At 39.3% G+C, this 7,928-nt stretch overlaps 1 pseudogene; it reads left to right on the forward strand.

The window, feature by feature from the left end:
- Positions 1-4,692: 4,692 nt before the first annotated feature.
- LOC122743943 lies at positions 4,693-5,190 on the forward strand (annotated as a pseudogene).
- The last annotated feature ends 2,738 nt before the right edge of the window (positions 5,191-7,928 follow it).

The following is a 7,928-nucleotide window of genomic DNA, read 5'->3' on the forward strand; positions in this document are numbered from 1 at the left end:
GGCCTCTTTTTTGAGCAGTAGAGATGCCTTCCATCATTCAATCTCTGTGCCTGGGTAGGTCTCAAAAACACAAGAGCAGGGAGATGGTCCCAGAGCTCTCTGTACTAGAAATTTGGGGCTTGTATAGCTAGGACCTTTCTAAAATGCTTATTGACTTAACCCAAGAACAGTAAAAGAGAGGGATTCAGAGGGATTCAGAAAGGCTTGTGTGACCTGAGGCAGAAGGACACAAGCAGTACCAGCACCAAAAGACAAGAGTTGGGAAAGGGGCAGGGGGAGAGCCAAGATGGCAAAGAGAAGCCAGAAAGTTGCCTGAGCTCTCCCCAGTTTCCCGCAGAGATAACATTAAATCAAGCCTCTAAACAGATTCTAGAACTACAGATCCTACAAAAAGATGGACTAAAACAATCTTCCAGCTTAAGATAACTTAGAAGGACTTCAGGAAAGGTCTGTCTCACTTGGGTAAAAGGGGAGTACCACACAGCACAGAGGGTATCTGAGAAAGGCAGCAGGAGACTCTTAGCCACAGCACAGATCAACATCTGAGGCCACTCAGTCCTGGCTCAGAGGGCTAGTGGCATAGCAGGCCATTTGTGAGGCCTCCAGTCCCAACACAGAAGGTAAACTGACAGCCAGAATATCTCATACACAATAGGCATGACTAAACCAGGTCATACCTGTTCAGTGAGAAAGCTGCAAGTCCCTGAGGCCCCAGTGCAGAAATCCAGTGATGCCAGTGATCAGGCCCCTGGCCCCCACCACAAGAAGCTTGGGACAGTACTTCCTGTGCCCCAGGAAAAGAGTTCAACTTTAAAAGTTGCTAAATATAAAGAGAGAGAGGAGTGAGAAAGGGGAAGCTAGGCGACGCAGTAAATAAAGCACTGGCCCTGGAGTCAGGAGAACCTGAGTTCAGATTCAGCCTCAGACAGTTGGGATGTACTAGCTATGTGACAATGGACAAATCACTTAATCCTCACTGCCTTGCCAAAAAAACAAACAAAAGCAAAACAAAACAAAAGTTGCGAAATAGGCTAAAATATGAGTAAGAAAATAAAAGAACACTCATCATTGAAAGCTACTTTGGCAACAGGGAAGACCGAAACATAAACTTGAAAGAGGACAACAATGTGAAAAAGCCTACATGTAAAGCCTCAAAGGGGAAGATGAATTGGTCTGAAGACCAAAAAGCCTTCTTGGAAGAGCTCAAAAAGTATTTTTAAAATCAAATAAAGGGGCAGCTACGTGGCGCAGTGGATAGAGCACCGGCCCTGGATTCAGGAGGACATGAGTTAAGAAAAAACAAAAACCAAATAAGAGAGGTAAAAGAAAAAACAGGAAAGAAATGAAAGAAATGAGAGTTATGCAAAAGAATTATGAAAAAAGAGTCAACAGCTTAGAAAAGGAGAAACAAAAAGTGACTGAAGAAAACAATCTTTTTTTTCTTTCTTTCTTTTTTTTGGTGGGGCAATGAGAGTTAAGTGACTTGCCCAAGGTCACACAGCTAGTAAGTATCAAGTGTCTGAGGCCAGACTTGAACTCAGGTCCTCCTGAGATGTTTTATGCACTGTGCCACCTAGCTGCCCTAGAAAACAATTTTTTGGGGGGAGCTGGGCAATGAGGGTTAAGTGACTTGCCCAGAGTCAAACAGCTAGTAAGTGTCAAGTGTCTGAGGCTGGATTTGAACTCAGGTACTCCTGAATCCAGGGCCAGTGCTTTATCCATTGCTCCACCTAGCTGCCCCAAAAACAATTTCTTAAAAAATACAGTTGGGAAAAATACAAATGGGAAAAGAGGTATGAAAAGAAAACAATTCCTTAAAAATTAGAATTAGGTAGATAGAAACTAATGACTCTATGAGATATCAGGAATCAGTTACACAGAATTAAAAGAATGAAAAAAGAAAAAAATGTAAAATACCTCATTGGATAAACAACTGACCTGGAAAATAGATCCCCAGGAGATAATTTAAGAATTATTGGAATACCTGAAAGCCATGATTTAAAAAATAGCCTGAACAGCATATTTCAGAAAATCATGAAGGAAAACTACTTTGATATCCTAGAACCAGAGGATAAAATATCATTAAAAGAATCCACCAATCACCTCCTGAAAGAGATCCCAAAATGAAAACTCCAAGGAATATTGTAGTCAAAGTCCAGAATTAGCAGGTAAAGGAGAAAATACTGCAACCTACCAGAAAGAAAAAATGTAAATATCATGGAGCTGCAGTCAGGATTACACAGGCCCTAGCAACTTCAACATTAAAGGATCAGAGGGCTTAGGATATGATATTCTGGAAGGCAAAGGAACTGGGATTGCAACTAAGAATCAACTACCCAGCAATATTGAGCACAATAATCTTTCAGGGGAAAAGATGGACATTCAATGAAATAGGGGACTTTCAAACTTTCCTGAAGAAAAGACCAGAACCAAACAGAAAATATGAGCTTCAAATACAAGACTCAAGAGAAGCAGGAAAAAGTAAACAGGAAAAAAAAATTACCCATGCTATTTCATAAGGTTAAACATCCCTACATGGGAATAATATTTATAACTCTTGAAAGCTATATATCTAATAGGACAGATAGGAGTATACATAGACAGAGGGTGTGGATACAAGTTGATTTAGATTTTTGAATTTATTTATTTATTTAGAATTTTCCCCCACCTTACATGTAAAAACAAACTGTAACATTAATTTTTAAAACTTTGTGTTCCAAATTCTCTTCCTCCCTCCCTACTCCTTCTTTAAGAACTCAAGCCATTCAATATAAGTTATACATGTGCAGTCATGCAAAACATATCAGACAAAAAAAAACTTTAGGAAAAGGAATATATATATTTTTAATTATACTTCCATCTGTATTTAGGTATCATCAGTTCTTTCTCTGTAGGTGGATTGCATTTTTCATAAGTCCTTCAGAGTTGTCTTGGACCACTGCATTGTTGCAAATAACTAAGTCATTCCCAGCAGATCTTTGAAAGTCAAATTTTCTATTCAGTTCAGTTCTTTTCATCACAAATGCCCAAAATTCCTCTTTATCATTGAAGTCCCATTTTTCCCCTGAAATATTATACTCAGCTTTGCTGGGTACTTGATTCTTGATTGTAATCCCAGTTCCTTTGCCCTCTGGAATATCATACTCCATGCCTTCCAACCCTTTAATGTAGAAGCTGCTAGATCTTGTGTTATCCTGACTATGTCTCCATAGTACTTGAATTGTTTCTTCTGGCTGCTTGCAATATTTTTTCCTTGACCTGGAAGCTCTGGAATTTGGCTATAAATTCCTGGAAGTTTTCATTTTGGAATCTCTTTCAAGAGGTCATCGGTAGATTCTTTCCATTTCTATTTTACCTACTGCTTCTAGAAGATCAGGGCAATTTTCCCTGACAATCTCTTGGAAGATGCTGTCTAAGCTCTTTTTTTGATCATGGTTTTCAGGTAGTCCCATGATTTTCAAATTATATCTTCTGGATCTATTTTCCAAGTCAGTTGTTTTTCCAAGGAGATATTTCACATTACCTCTATTTTGTCATTCATTTGGATTGCTTTATTGTTTCTTGATTTCTCATAAAGTCATTAGCTTCCATTTACTCAATCCTAATTCTTAAGCAATGATTTTCTTCAGAGCTTTTCCATTTGGCTTTTCAAGCTGTTGACTTTTTTTTGATGACCTTCCTGCATCACTCTCATTTCTTTTTCCATTTTTTCCTCTACTTCTCTTACTTTATCTTCAAAGTCCTTTTTTAGTGCTTCTATGGCTTGAGACCAATTCATATTTTTCTTGGAAGCTTTGGATGTAGGACCTTTGACTTGTTATCATATTCTGAGGGTGTATTTTGATCTTTATTGTCACCAAAGAAACTTTCAATGGCCCGCATTTTTTTCTGTCTGTTCATTTTTTTCTAGCCTATTTCTTGACTTTTAACTCCTCCTTAAAGTAGGACACTGCCTCCAGGATGCAATATCCCAAGCTTCAGGGGGTCCCAGGTAGTACAATTTAAGGAGAGGCTGGTTTTCCACTCCCCTGGCCTGTGCTCTGGTCTGTAAATAGCCCCAGGCTTGCTTGCTCTTTAACCAGGAAACAGAATTATGTTTCACTATGGTTGCTAGCTTTAGGCCCACCTGCACCCCTCCCCCACCTGGGCCCACCACTCAAGACTGCTTCCTGGTTCCGAGCATGGGCAAAACAATAAGAGTTCTGCCAGCAGAGATCCCTGCAATCTCCTCCAGCCAACAGCTCAACCCTCTCACCAGACTGTGAGCTGACTTTCAGAAGCAGCTGCAACTGTAGCCTATTCAGAGGCTCTAGATGTCTCTTTCTCTGGTGAGGCCTAGGGCTGGATCTGTGTTGGCCTAGCCATGGGGCTGGGCTCCACTCCCATCCCGGTACAGCAGACCTTTCCTGCTAACCTTCTCAGCCATCTTTGACTGGAAAATGATCTTACCCCATCCTTTTGTGGGGTCTGCTGCTCCAGGAATTGTCTTATGGCATTATTTGCAGGCTTTTGGTGTGATCATGTTGGGGGCTTCAAGAGGTTACTGCCTTTCCTTTGCCATCTTGGCTCTGCCCTTGCACCCATCCAGTGACTTTTTCTATAAGTCGACTTTGATGTGATGATATAAATTTTTTTTTAAAAGGATTGTACTCTCTTTTGGATCCTCCATCAATGGGTGGACCCAGTGGCATGATGCAGATTTTTGTGAAGACCCTGATGGGGAAGACCTTCACCCTTGAGGTCAAACCATCTGATACTACTGAAAATGTCAATGCGAAGATACAAGATAAGGAAGGTATTCCCCCTAATCAGCAAAAGTTGATTTTTGCGGGCAAGCAACTGGAAGATGGATGGACTTTGTCTGACTACAAGATTCAGAAAGAGTCTATGCTTCATCTTGTTCTGAGACACAGAGGTAGTGCCAAGAAGAGAAAGAAGTCTTACACCACTCCCAAAAAGAATGAGCATAAGAGAAAGAAGGTTAAACTTGCTGTTCTGAAGTACTATAAGGCTGATGAGAATGGCAAGATCAGCAGCCTTTGACGGGAGTGCCCTTCTGATGAATGTGGTGCTGGAGTCTATTTCCAGCCATTTTGACAGTCATTATTGTGGCAAGTGTTGTCTTACCTACTGCTTCAACAAGCCAGAAGACAAGTAAATGTATATGTGTTAATAAAAAGAGTCAACTATTTTTTTAAAAAAAAGGATTGTACTGGGAGAACCAGGAAGGAGAGGCAGATTGGGGTAAATTATATCACTTGAAGAGGCCCAAAAGACATATTACAGTAGAAGGAAAGAAGGGGGTGAGCATTGTTTGAAGCTTACTCTCACTGGATTTCCCTCAAAGAGGGAATAACATACATACTCATTTGGGTATATAGATTTATCTCATCCTACAGGGAAATAGAAGAGGAAGGGGGAAAGCAAAAGGGGGACACTGATAGAAGGAGGACAGAAGTAGGAGGGAAAAGGGAGGGGGCTGATAGAAGGGAAAATTGAAGGAGGTAGTGGTCAGAGGCAAAACACTGGTGAGGAGGCACAGGGGGACACGAGAGAGAAAAATAGAATGGAGGGAAATACAGTTTATTATCACAACTGTGAATCTTAATGGGATGAATTCTCCCATAAAACAGAAGCAGATAGCAGAGTGGATTAAAAAAAAGAATCCTACAACATGTTGTTTACAAGAAACATATTTGAAGCAGAGAGATAAACAAAGTAAAAGTAAAAGTCTAGAACAGAATATATCATGCTTGAGCTGAAGTTTAAAAAAAAGCAGGTGTAGCAATCCTTATCTCAGACAAAGCAAAAGCAAAAGTAGATCTAATTAAAAGAGATAAGGAAGAAAATTACAACTTGCTAAAAGTAATATCAACACTGAAACATATATGCACCAAATATATTGGCATCCAAATTCTTAGAAGTTAAGTGAGTTACAGGAACAAATAGACAGCAAAACTGTATTAGTGAGTATAGGACCTCAACCTTCCCTTCTCAGAGCTAGATAAATCTAACCACAAAATAAACAAGAAAGAAGTTAAGGAGGTGAATAGAATTTTAGAAAAGATAGATATGCAAACCTCTGGAGAAAACTGAATGGGGATAAAAAGGATTATACCTTTTTCTCAGAGGTACATGGTACATACACAAAAACTGACCATTTATTAGGCATAAAAACCTCACAGTCAAATGTAGAAAGGCAGAAATAGTAAATGCATCATTTTCAGATCATGATGCAATAAAAATTACATATAATAAAGGGCTGTGGAAAGATAGGCTAGAAATTAATTGGAAACTAAATAATCATCCTAAAGAATGAATGGGTCAAACAACAAATCATAGAAGCAATCAGTAATTTCAACAAAGAGAATGACAGTAATGAAACAACAGACCAAAACTTATGGGATATAGCCAAAGCAGTTTTTAGAGGAAATTTTATATCTCTAAATGCTCACATGAATAGAGAAGGAGGAGATCTATGAATTGGGCATGCATCTCAAAAACTAGAAAAAGAAAAATTGAATATCCCTAATTTAATACCAAATTGGAAATTCTGAAAATCAAAGGAAATAGTAATAAGAAAGATAGTAAGAAAACTAATGAATTAATAAATAAGACTAAGAGATGATTTTATGGAAAAAACAATAAAAAAGATAAGCATTCAGTTGATTTGATTAAAAAATAAAAAGAAGAAAACCAAATCACCAGTATAAAAAATGAAAAGGGTGAATTCACCACTAATAAAGAAGAAATTAAAGCAATAATTAGGAGCTATTTTGTCCCACTGTATTCCAATAAATCTGACAATCTAAATGAAATGGATGAATTTACAAAAATTCAACTTGCCCAGATTAACAGAAGAGGAAATACAATACCTGAATAACCCCATTTTAGAAAAAGGAAATTAAACACGCCATCAATGAACTCCCTAAGCAAAAACTCCAGGGCCAGATGGATTTACAAGGGAATTCTACCAAACATTTAAAAAACTATTAATTACATTACTATATAAACTATTTGGAAAAATAGGCAGAGTTATACCAAATTCCTTTTATGACATAAATATGGTGCTGATACATAAACCACAAAGAGCCAAAACAAAGAAAATTATAGACCAATTTCCCTAACGAATATAGATGTAAAAGTCTTAAATAAAATATTAACAAAGAGATTACAGCAATTTATCACAAGGACTATGATGAGGTGGGATTTATACCAGGAATGCAGGGCTGGTTCAATATTACAAAATCAATGCAATTGACCACATCAATAACAAAATTAACCAAAATAATATGATTATATCGATAGGTGCAGGAAAAGCTTTTGACAAAATAAAGTACCCTTTCCTACTAAAAACACTAGAAAGCACAGGAAAAAAATGGAGCTTTCCTAAAAATGATAAGCAGTATGTATCTGAAACCACCAGCAAGGGGGCAGAGCCAAGATGGCGGAGAGAAAGCAGCAAGCTGCCTGAGCTCTCCTTCTGTTCCCTCAAAACGAACATTAAATCAAGCCTCTAGACGGATTCTGAAACTACAGAACCTGCAAAGAGACAGAGAGACACAGTCCTCCAACCAGAGATAATTTAGAAGACTTCAGGAAAAGGTCGGTCTGACTCGGGCAAAAGGGAGGCCCAGCACAGGGCAGCAACCCAGCGCCGAGGGGGTCGGGGCAAGTCAGCAGGAGCTGCGGGTCACAGCCGGACAACTGAGGCTCCCAGAACCTGGTTCAAAAATCTGGTGGCCAAGAAGGACAGTGGAAAAACCTACCTGCACCGGCCGGAGGGAGACGAACGGTCAGGCAGGGGTCTGGCGCCTGGCTGGCCGAGCACAATCAGACAGGAAGTGCAGAGCGGGGGATCTCCACACACTATAAAGGCCTCAGAGTAAAATCCCGGCCACACAGCACCTATACCCCCACAAGAAGCC

Source organism: Dromiciops gliroides, chromosome 2, assembly GCF_019393635.1.
Source record: "Dromiciops gliroides isolate mDroGli1 chromosome 2, mDroGli1.pri, whole genome shotgun sequence".
In the NCBI taxonomy this organism is placed as follows: domain Eukaryota; kingdom Metazoa; phylum Chordata; class Mammalia; order Microbiotheria; family Microbiotheriidae; genus Dromiciops; species Dromiciops gliroides.